Source organism: Eptesicus fuscus, chromosome 11, assembly GCF_027574615.1.
Source record: "Eptesicus fuscus isolate TK198812 chromosome 11, DD_ASM_mEF_20220401, whole genome shotgun sequence".
Lineage (NCBI taxonomy): Eukaryota > Metazoa > Chordata > Mammalia > Chiroptera > Vespertilionidae > Eptesicus > Eptesicus fuscus.
Genome location: NC_072483.1, coordinates 8,008,506 through 8,028,818, shown reverse-complemented (window position 1 = coordinate 8,028,818; position 20,313 = coordinate 8,008,506).

Sequence of the window (20,313 nt, the reverse complement as noted above, 5' to 3'; positions counted from 1 at the left end):
GGGTGCTGAGGGTGGGAGTGCCTGGGCGCAGGGTGAGGGCTGGCGCTCCTTTCGGCCATGGCAGAGTGCAGCGGAGGGGCTGGCTCTTCCCAGCTCCCCGCGTGTTCTCTGTGGGTCCTGGGGCAAGGCGGCTCACATCTGGTCTGTAAAATGGGGATAATTCTGGCCGTGGTGAGGTGACACGGAGAGTGTCTAGAGGGGCTAGCAGAGAGCCTGCTTAGATGTGCAGTACCTGTTAGTGACATAGACCTGGGGGAGCATTCCTTCTGCATATCCCGGCCTCACGCAGGACACCGAGACCTCATGCCTCAGTGCCCCTCCAAGCTGCCATCCAAAATCAGACTCGATGTCCCTTTTGCCTCCAGCACAGCAGACCCCTCCCCTCCCCTCCCCTCCCCTCTCCTCCCCCTTTGCGCTCTGGGAGACCCCTCCCTGCCTGGCTTCTCTCCTTAGCCGTGGTGGCCGGCATACATGTTTCACGTGGGACCCAAGCTGCTGTGTTCTGGCCGGCACCCGGGAGCTGGTGAGCTCGGCCCACGCAGAAGGAAGCATCCGAGGGCAGGCACATGGCTCCTGCTCCTGTTCTCTCCCTGGGCCTGGGCCACGCCTCTGGGGCACGGCCTCATTTCTCGTGCTTCATTGTGTTGTGCGTGTTAAACTGTTATAGTGTTAGGGGGGCTCTGAAGCTATTTCCAAGTATAGCAGTCCCCCTTTATCTGTGGTTTCACTTATCCGCAGTCAACCTCAGTCTGAAAATATAAAATGGAAAATTCCAGGAATAAAAAAGCAAGTTTTAAATTGTGCGCCGTTCTGCATAGGGTGATGGAATCCTGTGCTGTCCGGCTCCATCCCTCCCAGGACACGAGTCATGCCTTTGTCCAGCCTCTGCACGCTGTCCGTCTCCCTGCCCTTAGTCACTCCGTAGCCACCTGGGTTACCAGATTGGATATTGGAGAGAGAGAGACCATATTTCACGTACTTTTTATTACAGAATATTGTTATAATTGTTCTATTTTGTTATTAGTTACTGTTGTTAATCTTGTTGTGCCTAATTAAACTTTATCATAGGTTTAATTTATGTATGTTTGAGAAAAAGCACAGTATTTCTAGGGTGGTTTCAGGTATCCACTTGGGTCCCGTGGGTAAGGCGGACGGCTGTGCAGAACTTTAGGTCATCTCGTTCGAACCCGTTCATTTTACAGCCGTGGAAACGGAGGCGTGAAGCACAGTCACCTGGTGTCGCCATTGGGACTGGAAACGGGTTCCCTAGGACCTGCCATGGGGTGGACACAGCTGCCCCTAACCCTGCCCCGCTCCCGGCCCAAACACCAGCTCCCCAAATTGACAGTATTTATGTCAGAAACATTTTTCTGATGTTTGGTTCTGTCAAAACTAATTTTAGCATTTCTCAAGCCTGGTAAAAATATAGCCTCATTACTTTGATGTCAGAGCATAGTTTACTATTAGTATATTCTGGGCTTTATCATTTTAGTCATGTTTAACACGGCTGCACCAGGCATGCACTATTAAATCTGGCTTATTTTACATTCCTGTCCGGAATTATTTATTTGTAACAATTTCCTCTCTATCAAAAGACACAGCTAATGCTGTGTTTTAATGTGTTATTTACACACAAAATAACCTATTTACAACTCAGTGTGCGCCGGAGGGAGAATGGATGGGCCCAGTTTCCTGCGTGCTGTTATATCGGAGTTTAACAATCTGGTTTGCTAATAGAACCATTTATCATTGGGGGTGGGGGTTATTTATTTTCTGTTTGTGGTCAGGTCTCACCGCCTCTGATCTCAGGAACATTTTGAAGATAATGAAGTCAGGCCTGGTGTTTGGGTGGATGTGGGGCACCTGGAGGCATTGGGGTCTGAACATAGAGCCCTTTGGGCACAGGAGCTGGGCCTTCCGCGATCTTCAGGGTCACTCCTCCCCGCCGCCGCCCCAGTTAACGGAGAGAAGTGTGGGTGGACATTGGTGTGGGGAGCAGCAGAGTGGCCCCTGGGGACTGAGAGGGGCTCCAGCCCGGGAGGCAGGTGGAGCTTCCAAAATCCCTCCCCAACCTCCGCTCCCCATCTCCCCTCCCCAACCTCCGCTCCCCATCTCCCCTCCCCAGGCACCAGGGAAACAGCCAGAGAGGTTTAAGGCAGGTGCCTGCCAAGTCAGTTAGCTTGAAAGCCCAGCTTGCAGTGGGAAGGGTCCAGGCGCCACAGGGACGGGCAGTGCTGTCTGGGGACCTGGGGGGCTGGGTGGGTGGAGGGAGAAGCCTCCTGATTGCCCTGGAGTGAGCCCTGGGTGGCTGGGGGTCCCAGGTGGGTGTAGCCATGTGACCATGCAGGCTGAGGTCCTGCGGCTCCAGAGTCTGACATTGGTCACATCCATCCTGACTGTGTTGGTGATGAGGAAAGCAACAGGTGCTTCAACTAGAGGCAGGCAGGTGGGGTCCGCATCCAGGTGTGAGTGTGGGCGCCCTTACCGCATCTGTACACGGGGCTGAGGGAGCTCGCCTGGCCAGCTCTGCCGAGGGTGGGTCTGGAATGCGGGCGACTGGGGCTGCTGTCATGGTCCTCATTGGAGAATGGCGTCACCTGCCTGAGAGGGCCTGCGGCAACTCCTGGCTGTATCTTTTTAAAAAAGGGAGAGGGAGGGAGAGAGAGAAATATCAATGATGAGAGAGAATCATCGATCGGCCGCCTCCTACATGCAACCCGGGGATGTGCCTTGACTGGGAATTGAACCGTGACCTCCTGGTTCGTAGGTCGATGCTCAACCACTGAGCCATGCCAGCTGGGCACCTGGCTGTATCTTTACTGGCCGGAGGAGTGCAGAGCTTTCCAGCTGACCACGGTGCACAGCGGCGTTAACACGCCAGGCCCCCAGCTTTCCCAGCCACTACGGGCGGAGGGAGCGCCCAGCAGCTCCGCTCCTAGGTGCAACCTAAGGGAACTGAAAACATATGTTCATACGAAAAGCCGTGTACAAGTGTTTACAGCAGCGTTATTCATAATAGCTAAAATCTGAACCTAAGTGCCCATTAACTAATGAATGGACAAACAAAGGTAGCGTGCCCACACAATGGAATATTATTTGGCCATAAAAAGTGATGAAATACTGAGACCTGTTTTGGCTTGTAGGAGCCTTGATAACACTATGCTCGTGAAAGAAGCAGACACAGAAGGCCACATTCACGTGAACTGTCCCAAACAGGCAGACCCACAGGACCGAAGAGAGATCAGTGGTTGCGGGGCGGGCCGGGGGCGGGGCCGGGGGACAGGAGTGTCTGCTCCTGGGTATGGAATGGAGCTCCTTTTGGGTGGTGAAATGCTCTGTAATTAGATCGTGGTGATGGTTGTACAACCTGTGAATACACGAAAACCTCTGAATTGTACACTGTAAAAGGGTGAATTTTATGGTATGTGAATTATACCTCTGTTTTCATAAAGAAGGGAGAGAGGAAGAAAGGACGAAGGAATAAAGGAGGGAGAGGTGAGGGAGGAAGTTAGGGATGGGCGAGGGGAGGGAGGCCTGTGGCATCGGGCCTGGCCTTGTCGTGGCCCCGAAACCCCGGCCGAGTCCCCAGGCTCCGTGAGCCCCGCTGCCCCGCAGGGAGGCCCCGGCTTCCCCTGGCCGAGGAGCAGCTTTCCGGCCAATTCCATGGGCTCCAGAAGCTGTAGAATAGCGAGTGGAAGGAGGGCGTTTAATGACAAAGTAAATAATTGCATTAGGGGTGCGAGTGTGGGGGGAGCTGAGTAAATCACTCGGAAGGAGCGCCGGCCTCCGCTAACTCCCCGTTCTTCATCACCAGATTGCGCCCTCCCTTGGTCCCTAAGTAATGGATCGTGGCGGCGTGTGGCTCTGCAGCAGGGCTGCGGTCGGGGGGGGGGGGGGGGGGGTGGAGAGAGAGGGCCTGCCCCAGAGCTGGGACCCTGTTGCTGCTCCAGGTATGGGAGGCGGGCTCGTTGCTCTATGGGGAAGGGCCCCGGGCCCGGGACACCGCAGCTGGACAGGGTCAGATTCTTCTACGCTTCTGAGTGGCAGGGGTCTCAGGGGCCACCTGGTCCACTGAGGCCCAGAAAGGGGAAAGGCTGCCAAGGCCACCCAGGGGGCATGTGCGGGAGCCCAGGAAGGAGCAGACCCGACTCCGCAGCCAGGGCGCTCTCCCTGCCCACAGGCCGCCCGGAGGGGTGGGCCGGAGAGCCAGTGCCATTTCCACCCCCAGGTGATGTCACAGGCCCCTTCGAGCAGTGTCTCCCGGGAAGTGGCGCAGTTGGCACGTGAGGGTTGCAGTTGTTTGCACACACCCTCCCCCGCCTCCCCTGTTCTGGCCTAGAGCCCCCGGGTTTCCCCCTTCACTTCCCTGTCCTCTTGCCTCCACCCCATGGCCTCCACCTGTCCTCAGTGAGTCCCAGCTTCTCGTTGGCCTGGCCAGGCCCCTGCCCCTGCGAGCCAGTCACTGAGACCATGCCCATACCCCTGGGGGCTGTGTGATGTTGGGCAGCCAAGTAAGAATGTCGCCCTCACTGCAGCCCGTTGGGAGACACCAGGGACACGGGCGGTGGGCGGACCCCGAGCCCCGGCTCTTTAGAAGCCGTGATCACTACTATGGTCGCTCTGACCCTGGGCCTCCTCTTTTGGGCTGAACCTGGAGTGACCAGGCCTGCCCCCTTCCCTCCCTCCTTGTCCTTGTGAGCTCCCCCGAGGGAACGAGAGTTCCCCTGAGAAGTACCAGCGCCACCGAGAGGCCCTCAGAGGAGGGACACGTGGGAGGGTCCTCGGAGGGGGGACATGAGCACAGACCTGGGGTGTGGATGAGATGGCCGTGTGGAGGGCGGGCAACAGCACGCCTGCTTGAGAGGGGGTGTCGCCCCGAGAGGGGGTGTCGCCCCGAGAGTAGAGAGACGCCCTTGGACAGGGAGGTGTTAGCAGCCGAGGGAGCCGGGGATGTGCTGCCGAGGAATTTGGGCGTGGGACGTAGGGAGCCATAGAAGGGACCAGGGGAGGAACGTTAGAATAAAGTCACTTTCTTGTTGGGTTGACCTGTGTCCTGTGACAGGAAGCGGTCCCTCTGCACAAATGCCATGCAGGTGATTCTGCTGGATGGCGCTGCCCCTCAGAAAAGCATCCCTCCTCTGCCCTTCTCCCTCCCTCCTCCTGCCGCCCCGCCCCGGTGTGTACTGAGGGCCTAGTGCGTGCTGGGCATGCTCTGTCACTAGGTGGCTGCAGGAACATGCAGAAAAGGGCTCCTTTTCCTGGAACGGACAGTCCAGTTGGCAGAGACAGGCAAGTCCCCAAATGAATGGCCACGCCATGGGAATGTAAAATGGGGCTCTAGCAGGCGGGGGGCCCTGGGGCTCGGCCATGTCTCTCAGGGTGTTAAAGCTGCTGCCTCTTCCAGATGTGCTGTGAGGAAAGAGGCGGAGCTGGCTCAGGTGGTCCCGTGTGGGGCAGCCACGTTTGTCCACGGCCCAGGGCCACCTTCCCTGCAGCGGAGGCCAGGGTTCAGCAGCAGTGGCTGCAGTGGCGCTCCTCTGAGCCAGCGCCCTGGGTCCCAGCCGCGTGGGAGCGGCAGCAGCCCCGTGGGCCTGGTCTTTCACTTGGGACAGTGAGTGTGTCCTCGCTCGGTGGGCTTGGTCAGGACTGAGGCCCCACAGCAGGGTCTTCCTAAGATGGCTGGGAAGGGCCGGCCGCAGGGTGGGTGTGGGGGACCTCTCAGGCCCTCCTCTCTGTCCTGAGGTTGTCACTCCACAGTGGGCCTCTGGGGCACTTCCAGCTCTTGGGGAGACACCGGAGGGACCCCCTGGTCTCTGTCTGGGATGCCACCCTTCCCCGTCCTCCAGGCCCCCCCTCACACGCCCCTCCTGGGCATGCGGGCCTGTCCCCTCTCTCCCTTTCAGAAGGTTTCCTCCTGGGCTGCCCTGCTCAGGTGGGCCCCCAGGTCGGCCCGGGGCACTGCCCCTCGCCCGGCCTTGCTGTGAGTCCTGTTCTCCCCTCCTGCGTGCCCGTGAAGCTGAGCGTCCTCTGTCAGCAGCACAAGCGGGTGAGGCCGGAAGGAGTGGTGGCTCTCACGGTGATCCCCAGGCCCTGACCGGAGGTGAGGGGGGCCTCTGTGGGCCTTGTTCTGCGGGGGAGGGGAAGGAGCTGAGTGTGGGGGGAGCTGAGTACATCAGAGGCCGGACCTGCTACTTCCGAACTCCAAGTAGCAGACACTGGTCCTCAGAGCCTTGCTGGTGACGCTCACCCACGGCATTGGGGCCCGAGGAGGCCCACGCCAGCTGCTGGGTGACATCCCGGGGGCCAGGAGAATGCCCAGGTGCCGCCATACAGAGCGTCAGAACTCGCCTGTTAGTGCCCGGTCTCACTGACGCTGACCCCACGTCCTGGCTGGGCTGTGGGTGGCCAACACGTTGTTTGTGCACCTATCTCTAAGGAGGAATCGGAAGTTTCTGAGATCTTAAAAAAACGAAATGAAACAATAAGCAGAGCCGATGTTTCCCTCTGCGGGGACCCCAGGAGCTCGCTGGCTTTGGGGGCAGGGAGGGCCAAGAGCGGCCTTTGAAAGTTCTTCCCCGGGAGGTGGGGCGGAGTGGGCCCACGTGGAGACACAGCCCCCGCGTCCTTGAACCCCCCTTTCCAGAAACGTGCCAGCGGCACTCGGGGAACAGTCTGGCCCCGCAGCTGGGTTATTTCTTGCGAGGCAGGGAACCAGGCCCAGTGTCAGACTTCCGGCTGGTGGCTGCCCGGGGCAGATGGACACCCCGTCTTCGCACCCGGATTTTGCTGTCCGCTGCGCCATCCTCGTGCGTGGTCTCGTCTGTACAGCTGCCTCGGCCCTTTGTGCTCAGATGCCCCTCCCCACCCAGTCCCGCTGCCAGCCTCTCGCCGCCTCTCGCCGCCTCTCGTGAGTGCAGTCTCGTTCCCAGCAGGTCACAGGCTGTGGCACTGGTCTTGAGGAAAAGGTCGCCCAGCCTCCTGGCCATCGAGGGAAAGTCTCAGGCTGTGCCCTGCTCTGAGGTCACGTGGGCACGCGGCGTCTTAGTGCCAGTCTGCAGGAGCAGGCTCCCAGAGGAGGGCTCCTGCACGTGGGTGATTTGGAGTGTGGGCAGGGGACGGGCAGAGGACAGGAGGCACTGGTGACGGGCACCCTAGCGGGCAGTTGCCGCCAAGACTGCAGGAGTTCCATCCAGGGCAGCTCCAAGCCGTGTGACTCTGCCACCCCCGGGGAAGGGAGCCCGGGCTGGCACCAGCTCCTGCCAGGCCTTGCTGGAAGGCACTGTGGGCAGAGTGGCCTTGGAGGCGGAGAAAATCCGCGACCCAGCGCTGCAGGTGCTAGTGTTGGAAGTGGGGGTGCACCGCAGTGGCGAGGGCGCCGAGCAGAGCGGAAGCCGAGGCATCTGCTGTGCAGACAGCAAGGGGGACAGGTCGCGATTCTGGGGGTTGGAAAGCCTTTTCCAGGCTCTCTGTGGTTGCTCATTTGAGATGGGTTCCTCTGGCTTAGGATAGATGAGTGGTGCAGTGGACGCTTCCCAGGGAGACGCTTCCCGGGGAGCACGCAGGAAGGGAGAGCAGGACTCCCCTGTGGCCGGACAGCTGTGCCTGGGTGGGGAGGGTGCATCGGGTCTGTGCTACCTGTGGGTTTGATGGGGAAGAGAACAGAACAGGACAGGACTGCTGCTTGGAGAGGGGCCAGAAATGGGCCGGAGGGTCCTGAAGGTCCCTTGCTACGTCCTTGAGAAAAGGACCTGTGTCCTGTCTTCCCGGACGGTCAGTGCCCAGGGGGCCGGGGACGCCCCTCCCAGCTGGCCCGGACGCCTGACTTATAACCCGTCACTGAAAATATATGCAGCGGAATGAAAAGCTCTGCCGGAGAGCAGGCTCTCGCGGGCCCTTGTAAAGATAAGTAACAGCAGCGAGAAGGCCACGTAAACCCTTACCTTTGGGGTGAGAGGTCTCTGCAGACAGTGCGTCTTTATCGGGAAACGTTTCCTCATAAAAGCCACAGTGCGGCCTGGAGAGAAGGCATCTGCCGTTAGGAGCGCAGGCCCTCTGTACCAGGAGCCGCAAATCACCGCGTCCGAGCCGGGAGAGCGAGCGTTAACCCCGACTGCTGCCTTCCCGCCCCCCACCAGCGAAGAGACCGTAACTGTCTGCGGTGGCTCCGTGGCTCAGGAGCCGACTCCAAGCTCTGGGCACACGTGGCTCCTGCCCACCTCCCGGCCTCTGGTGTCCCCGCCCCCGTGCCTGCTTGCTCTCCCACCAGGCCGCCCCGCATGTCCGCTCAGGGCCGTGTCCATGCCTCACGGCTCCCGAGACACGCAGCCTCGCGCCAGTCCTGTCACGGGAGCAGAGCCAGCGAGTGGCCCAGGACGAGGTTGTGATGGGCCCAGCCCACCGCACGGTGAAGCCCGGAGTCTCAGCCTCTGGTGCTGGGCCAGCGCCGCTTAGGTCTGGGTCTGCAGTGGGTCTGACAAAGAGGGGAGCACGGACCAGCCGGACCCGTGGGGACAGGCAGAGCCCACGTCTGTCTCCTTCCGCTGGCTGCCACCCTCCACGCACAGAGCCGGGGGCCGCAGGAAGCCTCCCTCCGCCGGGTCCTCCTGGCCCAGCGCTGTGCGGGCGCCGCAGAGCCAGGCTGCCACGGCTCCAGCGAGGGCCGAAGAGTGGCAGTGACATGCCAGGCCCGGGGCGGTGGGCCTGCTGCTCCCTTAAAAATTGTTGAGGACCCCAAGAGCTTCTATTTACACGGGTTACCTTACTAGAAACGCAAAGTGAGAAAACTTTCAATGTCTTACTTTTCAACTCGTTGGAAAATAACAATAAGTCCCTTATTTTTATGAAAAGTAACTTTTAAAAAATGAGAGTGAAAATGGGATTGCACTTTTGTAAACCTCCTTAATTTTGGCTTCGTGGGCTCTCGGTCTGCCTCTGCCCGCAGCCCGTTGCAGCTGGCTGTATGTGGAGGAAGGCTGGCCTCACCTAAGATGCAGTTAGAAAAGGAGTGACATTTTAAAGGCCTTTTCAGCGAGTAGATGTTCTTCTTCGATTCTACGCCAAGCACGCGGCAGGTGCTTGTTTCTTCAACGAACAACATGGGATCTGAAACCGTATCAGAGACCTTTCTGTGTTCTGTCCGTTGCCGTCCATTGGCCAGCGCCACACCTTGCAGCGGCGGAGTGGATTTTGCTCCTGTGTTAGTTATGCATTACGCTTTAGTCATTGGAGACACCGGCTGTCGAGTGGTGGCGATTTCCCAATGCACAGAGACAGGCAAGGGATGAGTCACGTCTGGGTATCACTGAGAAGCGCAGTGACAGTGCCCTGCCCTGACGGAGGACCCCTGCTTTGCACGCTGCCCCTCCAAGCCACGCAGGGTTCAGCTGTGACAGCCCACGCCAGAACCGTACCGGGGAGGGAGCCCTTGGGAATGACACCAGCACCTCCACGGTCCCTCCCAGAGCTCCGGCGGCACCCCTTGCTCCCACCTGCCCTCTGGCTGTCCTTCCTCGCTCCTCCTCCTAGCACCCTTTCATGGCAGAGCTGTGTGTGCTCCGGTCCATGAGGACCGTGCCCCGCCCTTGGCCCAGCTGACTGTGAGGGCCACGCTCCCCGTGCTACCCAGCGCCATGGGCGGTCCGGTGGTCTTCACCCCTCTCCTCCCAGCCTCGCCAGTGCTTGCCGCACCTCCTCCCCTGTCTGCTTTCCTGTCGTCCTGGCTACAGCTCTTGGGGAGACAGGCTGCTCTGGGCCCAGCCCACAGGTTATTTTAACACCACAAAGGCTGGCAGCACAGACATGCAAGGCTCTCCTCCGGCCTGCGCTCCTGCTCCATTTGAAAGTGGCCTGTTTATTACTTTTTATATCTTCTGCCTACCCTCAGACCGCAGTGTCCCCGGGCTTGCCCTGAGGGGCAGCATTATCAGCCCTCACTCATTTAGGATGGAAACTGGAGACCTATGCCCCCAGATGGCCCAGGAGGTGGGTGCCATGAGCCTCCGTGGCGGCACCTTCCTGAATCCTGCTCCATGAGGCGCAGGAGTCCCGACTTGCCTGCTGCGTCACCGTGAGCAAGGCAAAGCCTGGCACTTTGCTTCCGGCCCTCCTTCTCCGCCTCAGTGCCGTCCAGTCCTCCTGTTTCGGCTTCAGGTGGCCGGACCTCATGCCTGCACTTGGCAGAGCTCAGAGCTGCTTGAGCTTTAGCCCCACCCCTTGCAGAGGGGTGATGGGAAGGACCCGAACACGCCAAAGAGCCCCGGCATCCATCCTTGTGGGGTGACAGCTCTACCTCCAAGCCTGGGGGCGGCGGTGCACAGCACCTGCCCCGGGATGGGCTGGCCTGTGTTGCACCAGGGCTGCCATTTGGCGTGTTCAGGGTTTTGCCTCATCCAAGAGGAAAACAGCCCAGCTTCCCCGGCAGCCCCTGGGAAGGCGTGTGCAGGTGCCAGTGGCCCAAAGCCGACCTTTCCAACTGGCTGGGTCCTCAGTGGGTGCTGAATGCTCGGGGACTTAGTGCAGATAAAGCCAGGAGCCAGGCTAACGTGCTAACTCCTTACAGAGAGACCAGTAGGGTCCGATAACATGCTGTGTCCATCCCGCCTGCTCCCCGCCTGCCTCCCACGCCCCCAGCCCCAATAGAAGCGCTTCTGAGCCGCCTGCATTTGTCTGGGCCCTCAGGCCAGTCCCTGCAGGGGATCCACCCCAGCGTCTTCCTCTGGGCCTCTGCCTCTCCAAATCCCAAGGCTTCTTCAAGGCCAAATTCAATTAGTCAATTTTGTTTAATTCAAAAAGCATTTGGGTGTTTATGGAAGGCCCGCTGGTTAGCATGTTGCCAAGGCTACCCGGCTATGAAGTGGCTCCGCCAGGACTTGAACTTGAGTCTCTCTGAGCCCCAAGTACAGGCCCCTCTTCCTTTATAGTGCTGCCTCCCTCCTCCCACCTTCTGGTACCCTGCTTATCTAGAGTATCCCCACGCCCCTGCCCTCTTCAATTTATACCTGCCTACTTACACCCACCTACCTACCTAGGTTTGTGTGCTAAGAGAACTTAGAAATCGGTTAGAATTGTTTCCGAACCAAGGATCCCGGGGCACTGAGTAAGGGCCCTTGGACTTCCTGTGAGGCCCTGAGGCATAGGGTGGGGGCCCAGGGTCTTGTCCTTTCCGGGTTCCTGGCTCCTGTGGGTAGACTGAGTGCTGGATGCCCTCCAGACGGGTGAGCTCTGTGCTGCACTTTTATGAAAGCACCGATAGCAGATGACCCAGGGATGGGATGCCGGGGATGCAGAATGCCTTCACAGTGTCCATCCACGCCCTCCGAGTTTCCTCTCTGCCCCTGAGCCGCTGAGCCCTGACGGCAGACACAGAGAGTTCTGACGTGAGCCTTGGTCTCAAGAGCAGTCCATCTGAGAGGCTTGGGGACGGGCGGGTTCTTTGTCCAGCTGCAGGCATTCGCCAGTCATTGTGTCAGTCCCTGGGCAGTCACCCCACCATCTGAGCCCACAGGGGGCTCCCCAGTCAGGAGGAGGGACTGACCAGCACGGGATTCGCACCTCAACATGGCGAGGACTTCAGGAACGTTCGCCCCAGATGCTTCCTCCTGCCCCCGGGGGAGGTTTCCTGAGGAGCCGTGCCTGGCTCCTGAGGGATGACTAGGAGTTCACCAGGCAGGACAGTGACAGAGAGAGCGGAGCGGGAGCACAGCGCAGGGAGGGCGACCGCTCCGAGTGTGTGCATCTGGGGGCTGCTGAGTGCGCTGCGGGGAGACCTTCCCCAGCAGCTTCTCCTGAGGCATCACCCCTAGAAAGCCGGGGGCTCGCAGAGGCGGCTGGAAGAAGGCTCCAGGCTGGGCCTTTGCCCTCTGCCCGGTCCTCCTGGCTCGGCCTGAGCTCCCCTGGCTCCGTGGGAACCAGAGCCCTGTATGAGAGCGGTTCCTGGAACGGTTTCTCCTCCCCGCACCCACTGGCCCGCTTTCCTGTCGAATCTGCACTCCCAGCTGTTGCCCTCCTATTTGCTGACTTCCCAGCGACTGGGCTGTGGGGCCCGTGAGAGGGACCGTGCTGTCAGCCTGGCTGGGCGCCCTGGAAGCCCGGAGGGTTCAACCACCAAGCCAGCTGGTGAGCATTAGGCCCCTCTCCGGGATCACAGCAGAGGCCGAGCAGGAGGCGGGAGGCGGTGGCTGAGCAAGGCAGGGAGCTGCCTCAAGGGGCTCCCGGTGGGCTCCTGGCCGGCCCCGCCCGCACCTCCCAGGTAGGCTGGTGTGGTTGTGCGGCCTTGGGAGGGCTGCGGGGACGGTCACCGCCCGGCCCGCACACCTGTGTGTGGCGCCGTGTGTGTCTGCGTGTCGTCTCTGTGAGCGTTGGCCGTCCACAGTGGCAGGAACTTGGGGGAAAGGAAAAGGGACGGATGTGGGGCTGGAGGAGCAGCTTCGCTGTCTGGCGGGAGGGCCGGGCTTTTCCTGGGCACTTACGTGTCGTGTCGGGCGGGGAGGACGGCGGGCTCGGAGCTCAGGTGTGCGGGAGGCGCCAGAGCAGGAGTTTGCTGAGGTCGCCTCAGTGCGTTTCTCAGTCCCTGACCAGGAGGCCTTTCGGGGCGGGGGCGCGGGGGGGACGGGGGGTTGCCCTGTGCCGATGCAGTGACTAGTGTGTGGCCTCCCGTGGTTTCAGACGCCCTGCCAAGACCCGGGGCCCGCCCCGGAGCACCAAGCCCTGCCAGTCCACCATTCCTGCCGGGCGGGCGGCCTGGCATGGCCAGCGGAACTGCCACCGAGCGGCACCGGGGACAGGGCTTCCCGGGGTGTCTGCAGGGGAGCGCCACGCAGCTGCAGAGGTCCAGCTCCTGGGCTCCATGGAGTGAAGTCACGAGGGCCGGTATGTGATGTGTTTTCCTATTGACTGGATGCGGAGAAAAATGCCCAAATTAGGGATGGGCCTGTGTCTCGGCCAGCAGCACCGTGCCCCACCCCTAGTCCACCGCGAAGGAGCTAGCAGACGCCCAGGCGACCAAAAAGGGCATCTCAGCTCTGGGGAGGGTGTTCCGTCTCGTTCCGGCCAGGCTGTTGCACCACGGAGAGGGGGTGACCAGCATCCAGGGGTGTGTCTGGCCCAGCCCCACACTCACAGGTGTGGGAGGGTCTGCCTGGACACCTGGCAGAGTTGGATGGGAGGATGAGGAGGAGAGGTTACGGGTGGGCCCAGTCGGGGGCCCGCGCCCCACTCCCTCCAGCTTCCTCCTTAAGTTGTAGACTGTCCTCGGAAAGATGCTTTTTTCTGCTTTGCCCCAACCAGCCCTTTACACGGTGACCCAAGTCTCTGCCACGACCCTCGGAGGCAGGTGCAGCCCCATTTTACGGATGGGGGAACCGAGGCTCTTCACTGTTGGGGGCCTGTGCAGGGCACCAGCTGGACAGCAGAGGGCTGGGTCCCTCCGGCCCTCCTGGGCTGGGCCGCCATCCACAGAACCAGTGGGTGCTCTTGCTGGGCTGTGATCCCACGGGGCCGGGGACAGAGGCCTTAGGAGCGGGTTGCTGTGCCCCTGCCTCTACTTGGAGAGGAGGCTGCTGTGGCTGAGGCCTGGCTTGGTTCACGTTCACACTCTGCCTCTGACCTGCCGGATGGGTCCTGGAGCAAGTGGCTTCACGAGCCCTCTGCACCTCAGTGCCTTGTTTGTAGAGTTCCCACCGGTGGGTACCAGGATCGTTGCAGGATTTCAGTGAGCTGCCATCGGCAAAGCACTGGGAACAGTGCCTGGCAGGCGATACCCTCCCAGGAAGTACAGTGGTGAGGGCAGACTTCCAGAGCCTCACTGGTCCCACACTGGGCTGTGGGCTCTGCACCGGCACACAGGAGGTGCTTCAGGCAATGTAGTGGGGACTGGTGTGGGCTGTGGCTCAAAGTGCATGAACAGAATGGCTTTTGCAAGCTGGTTCTCAGCAAGCAGCCTGGTGGGTCATAGGGCTCCCGAACCTGTGTTCCCCCAGCTCCTGAGCCTACCCTCATCCCGGGGACTCCTGGTGCCCACTTGCCACAGTTAGCACCAAGAGAGGTGGTGCCCCACCCCCAGCCCCTAAGTACATGGTGACGGTCATCCCATATAATAAAAGCCTAATATGCAAATTGTCCCTTCGACTGGGAGTTCAACCAGGAGGTGGGGCCAGCTGGCCAACCGCCCACGCCCCCTCCCCCAGTCTGGCCCTGCCCCGGCCAGCGGCAGGTAGCCGGGGGGGAAGGGAGGTGCCAGGGACCTTACCCGTGCATGAATTTCGTGCACCGGGCCTCTAGTAAGGATAGAAAACAGGAACACATGCAAATTACATGGTCACTATTTCTCTGATTATTAAAGCAATCTAAAATTTTTATTAATGCAGAAAAGCACAGTAAATATCCACATATTCTTCCCTGATTCTTCCTCCCATCATTCATATGTTAGCATATTTCTTTCCAGTCCTTTCTTACTATGCAATCATTTCTTCCTCCAGTGCTTGGTTCAATGAAGGAAATTTAAAAAACAAAACCTGAAATGACTCTCTGGAATTCAGAACTTCAGAGAAAAGGATACTCATGCAGCCAAAATGGCTAATTTCTCATTTATTTAAAATATACCTCTGCAGATAACCCAGCTCCTCCTTCCCCAGCCCGGATGGGCTGTTCTCCATGGAATGGTCTATCGGTGGCAGGCCAAAAGGGTGTTGGAGAGACACCTGGACAGGTGTGTGCAGAGTCTGTAGTGAGAGGCAGGTGAAGGGCTGGGTGGGAAAGGCATCTGGGTGGGACTTGTCCTGTCGCCGCCGGTGGCCTGGTTTCCAAGGTGAGGCAGCATAGGCATGTGGCAGGCTGCACTCCGCCTTTGGTATGCCTTTTGGTCCCTGGACTTAATGAGTTCTGCAGGGACGCTCTGCTGTAGCTAAAGATCATTTACCTGAATTGCTTTTTAATTTCTGCAGTGGGAGGCTGCCCCTGGCGCAGTATAATTACATTATAATTTACAGCAATCCCAAATCTATAAATTCAGCCATCCTGGCGGAGGAAGGGACTGGAGCTGTATGGGGGTGGGGGAGAGAGGACCCTCCCATCATTAGATGAGCCTCTGTTTCTAGGTGCAGGTTCAGCCAGTGGGCAAGTGTGGGAGAGGCAGAGAGGGAGACACGTCTTGCCCAGGACGTGCTGAGGTTTGCTTTCACACTAAGAAGCATTCCGTCTGGAGCTGGCTTGTGGCGGGGACTCGGCTGTAATTCAATATCCCTCTGATCTGCCAGCTTGTGGCAGCTTTGCTGTGGGCCTGGGGGAGCACACGGAAGTGGGTAGCCTGGAGACATGCATGAAACAGCTGGAATTGGGAGGAAGGGTTCAGAACGCTCTCCCGGATTCTCTCCCCCGCTGTGGGCTCAGGAGACGAGACGTGCGGCTCGGGGCAGGGCCTAGGGGATGTTGGTTGGTGATTGAGACACTCATCCTGGCTGGGAACTTAGGGAGCCACATGGAAGCTGAGCCCTGCAGGATTCTACAGGCAGGGACAGGGATGGGCAGCGCCCACGGGACAGGCTGAGAGTGGCTCAGTGGCTCAGTGGCTCAGAGCTTTGATTCCACCCACCTCGCGAGACCCACTGTCTGTGCCCACGGAAGGATTTACACTGCAGTGGCCGTTAGCTTTCCATGTCACTGTGTAATTTGTCCCGTTCTTGTAAAACCACACACAGAGCAAAACATTCATACGTTCTGTTCACAAAAGCAGTTAGTTAATTAATGGAATTATATAGTGCATTAACATCATATAATAAAGAATAATAGTTCTTTACTATTCATTAACTATAGAAATCTACATGTTCATATCTTGGGTGATTTACATTGGAATGACTTAAAAAAAAAATAAAACCGGGAAGCCATAGCATAGCAAAAACAGCAGCGGAGCTTGGTTCAGAGAGGTTAACTCACTCACCCCAAGTCACACAGCTGTTGGGAGGAGAGGAGGCTCGGGAACAAGGACGATGTGGATGTGATCACTGTATGTGTGAGCATAGGGCAATGGAGAATAGAATGTGGAAGCAAAAACAATTTGTCTTTTCCCGGAGCCCACAGGTGGGGGGTGGGGGGCAGTAGGGAAACCTTGATCTTGATGGTTACCTGTTCTCCCAAGGTGGCCACTGGAGGAGCGGAGCCCTCCCCCCGGGGTGTGGAGGCCCTGTCCCACCGGAGTGGGTGTGCGCCCACCCTGACGAAGCTGGGGGTCCTCAAGTCTACCTTCTAGGCTTTGGTCCTGCGCCCGAGTGCTGGGCTCAGACGTGGAACTGGCTCCAGAGTGGCCTCCAAATACTCGCCTCTGGCTAGTGCCCCTCACTCTCTCTCTGGCTGGAAACCCTGTCCTGCCCCCTCAGCCTACACCGGGGCTTCTCCTCGGCCACTAGTCTGTGCTTCCCCAGGCGGAGCCTGCGCTGTGTTCTGTCCGCAGGGCCTGGGCCTGCCTGCCAGGAAATGTTTGGATAACCAGGCGGAAGATCACAGGGGCGCCTCCTTCCGGTGTCTGCTGGTTCACAGATGTCCCTGCACGAGCCTCAGTGGCTCAGAGCTTTGTACTCCAGCTGTGGCCCAGCAGCATCCCTGTGAGGGACAGGATGCCGGGGGGAGAATCCCTCAGGCCCTCGCTGCTGGGCACTATGGGAGGCGGCTGGGTGACGGCTGCCTTTGTTGTGACAGAGCAGAGCGTTGGGCCTCAGCCAGGCTCTGTCCAGAGACAGCTGCGTGCTTGCAGCCAGCCAGTGGGGCGGGCAGGAGGGAGCGGGGCTGGCGTGCACCTGCATGCACCCTACTTAGCAAATCCACTCGTGTGAGAGGCGGAGACCGCCACGGAGGGAGACGGAGCGCGCGCACTTGAACGGTGCCCTTGCCCACTTTTCCACTGAGTGTGCCGGAGCCGGATTGGAGTGAAGGTGGGAGCAAGCATCGCTGGTCTGCATCCGGGCACGCTCACTCCTGCCTCGTACACCATGAGCTCCTGAGCTAGAGTCTGTGCTTCTGGCGTTTCTGCTTCGGGGTTCCATGCACGGCCTCTGCACCAGCCCCCTCGGCTGCTGCTCGGATGGGGCAGCTGTGTCTCCACACAGAGAGCCCTGAGCTGGACTCGCGAGGCAGCAGGTCCACGTCCACGTGGGGCCTCCCGAGGTGTGCGAGGGCGCTTTGGGTTCGTGGAGGTTTTTGTCTCATGTACGCACATTAGCCTCAATCCCTGCAGTCGGCAAGGATCCCGTGTTCCGTTTTACAGAGTTGGGACCTGAGACTGAGGCGGAGCGGGTGCTCCGGGTCACGCAGGTGGGGGGAGGCGTGTTTGCACCCCAGCCGTGGGATTTCAAAGCCGGCGGCCTCTCCACTTCAGGTCCCCGGGGGGCAATTTGAGAATCAGGCAGCTAAGTCTCCCCGTGATGACTGTCCCAGGGTAACCTTCGGAGCCCATTTCGGATCGCGGCAGGCACGTCCGCTTTCTCTGTCCTCCCCTCAGACCTGGGCACATTCCTGCGCATTGTACCTCCCCGCCCACATGCGCCACTGGGGCTCCCAGCTCGAGCAGGGATCCCACCACCTCGCGCTCTCATCCTGAGTCCATGAGGGACCGCTGTGTCCCGGCTCCTAGAACAGCCTGGCGCCGTGTCAGTAAGTGTGTGTGCTCCAGCGATGCTAACTGCAGCCCAGTTGTCCCGCCCATTGCCATCTTCTTCCACGGCGGGGGCTGGCCCAAGTGCAAGCTTCTGCTGATACTTGTTGCCAAGGAGTGAACCCAGCCCATGAGCCAGGGCCTCTGCGTGGGAGCAGGTGGCGTCAGTGCGGTTCACACCCACGGCGATGGCCAATATCAAAACAACAGAAAAATAACAAGTATTGGCGAGGATTTGGAGAAATTGGAGCCCCTATGGTGGTGGGGATGTAAAATGGTGCCGACACTATGGAAAATAGATGGAATTTCCTCAAAAAAAGTAAACCTACAATTCCCGTACGGTCCAGCATTTCCACTTCTGGGCATATACACAACGGAATTGGAAGCAGGGTCTTGAACAGATATATGCACACCCCTGTTCACAACAGCCGAAGGTGCAAGAAACCCAGGTGTCCATCAGCAGATGAATGTGCGTGCGGCACGTGGCATGGACGTGCAGTGGGATAGTGTTCAGCCCTAGAAAGGAAGGGGACTCTGACACAGGCTGCGGTAGGGGTGAGCCTGAGGACACGGTGCCAAGTGAAAGAAGCAGCCACAAAGGACGAGAACTGTGTGACTCCGCTTGCATGAGGCACCTGCGGAGTCACCTTCCTGGAGACAGGAAGTGGAGTGGTGGCCGCCAGGGCTGCGGAGGGGGGCCCGGCAGTTAGTGTTTAATGGGAACAGAGTGTCCATTTGGGAATGGACAGAAGTTCTGGAGGTGGATGGTGGGATGGCTGCACAACAATGTGAATGGGTTTAATGCCACTGAACGGTACACTTCTAATAGTTGAAGTGCTAAATTGTATGTTATGCATATGTTACCACAGTTTTTAATTTCAGTAATTTACAAAGAGTCAGTGAGGAGCAGATCCAAAGACCGTGGGCTGGTGAAGCTGCCATGAGCCTTGGGCGGTCTGACTCCCCTGGCTGCACAGAGGCAGGTGCACGCCGGGGCGGGCCGGGCGTCCTGGGAAAGGCTCGTTTGGACCTGAGGCTGCTGTTCCCTGAGAAGCCGGCCGTGCGGCCAGCCTTGTGCCTGAGCCCCGCCTGGGACTTCCGGGACATGGAGCTCTCAGCCCCAGACAGACGCTGAGGGTGGGATGTGGGGGAAATATGTGGGGTTGAGAAATGTAAATCTGACTTCTTTCTTCTCTGGAAAAGAATGAAAATCCAGCATAAGCTTATTACAGGCGGGCTGAGGGTATTGGAAGCAGCAGTGAAGGTCGTAGGCTGCCCTCTCCCTCTGCCCTCGCAGCCTGCGCACCCGCCCGCAGCCCGAGGAGTCTGTCCTGCCTGTGTCTCCTCCGGTCCCCGCCTTGGGAAGGAAAAGAAAGTTAAATTCATATTAATTACAGCCAAATCCGCTCAGTAAGCACTTGCTGAATGTGCTTGGAGACGAGGTTTAAAGCTCCCCTCCAAACAAAACGGTAAAATGAAAGGAATAATTTATTTGGTCAGACATGTAATTTGCCACGTTATTCCACTTCTCTTGTTACTAAAATGGATTCTCTGCTGAGACCGTGACTTCCAGCTTCCAAAAAAAATCATTGTCCACGCTCACGGTTCCTCCCAACCTTCCCAGAGGTCCGGCTGGCCCCACCGGCTGAGCGGGCCCAGGGCTCTCAGAGGAGGCACACAGCACACGCTCTGCACGCACACTGCCCCACACCTGCACACAAGTGTGCACACACTTATCCACATGCTCACAGTCACACATACTTATACACGTATGCACACTCTGACCGTGACAAACAGCCATCGCCACACACAGCATCACATACATGCACACCAACACTTATACACACCCCTCACACACTTACAGGCACGCATATATGCACACATCACACACATAGTGTGCATGTGAAAAACACACTGAGTCAAAGCTGGTTAGTAGTTCAGTAAACTATCTCTATGTGTTTTACAGAGCGGCCCATTGTGGGAATCTGCTCGTATTTCTGACCATAGCTCATGTTTTTATGAGGACACTTTACGCAAAGGTAATTTTGTGATTAAGGCCTCGGACCCTGGAGCTGGACACTGCCAGGGTTGAGTCCCGCTCGGCCACTTACCAGCTATGTGGCGCTCAGCATGTAGAATGAGCCCCAGCCTGTTTCCCGTCTCTAAATGGAGGTAACAGAGTGTTGACCTCAAAGGATGCTTATGAGGAATAAATCAGATTGTGTGCAGTGACTGTTTCCCAGGAGGTCCTGTCCCTGGTGGCTGATGTCACAGGCCCACAGTGCCTGGGGTCCCCTCCCTCACCAGGTGTCCCGTTGGCCCGGGCTGTGGGCCAGGGCCTGGCTGGCCGCAGGAGGGGCTGTGTAGGCCGGAGATCCTGCATGCTCACCAGGACGCTTTCCTTTTGGGGACTCCTTCCCCGGGCTCTGGGTATCCAGAGGCAAACGTGGGACCAAATTCCTGTGAGCCTGGCCCCCCTGAGTCAGCGCTGTGCTGGTTGTTCGGAAGGAAGGGGGCTTGCCTGTGTGTGTGCCCGTGAGTCCACGTCGTGCCTACAAGGCGGCCTTTGAGCCGAAGAGCTGTGGGTGACGGTGGTGGACGGTTCGGGTGTCATCGTTTGCTGCTGCCTGCGTGGGAGTCTGGTGGTGTGGGCGGAGGCCTTTCTAGCGGCCACC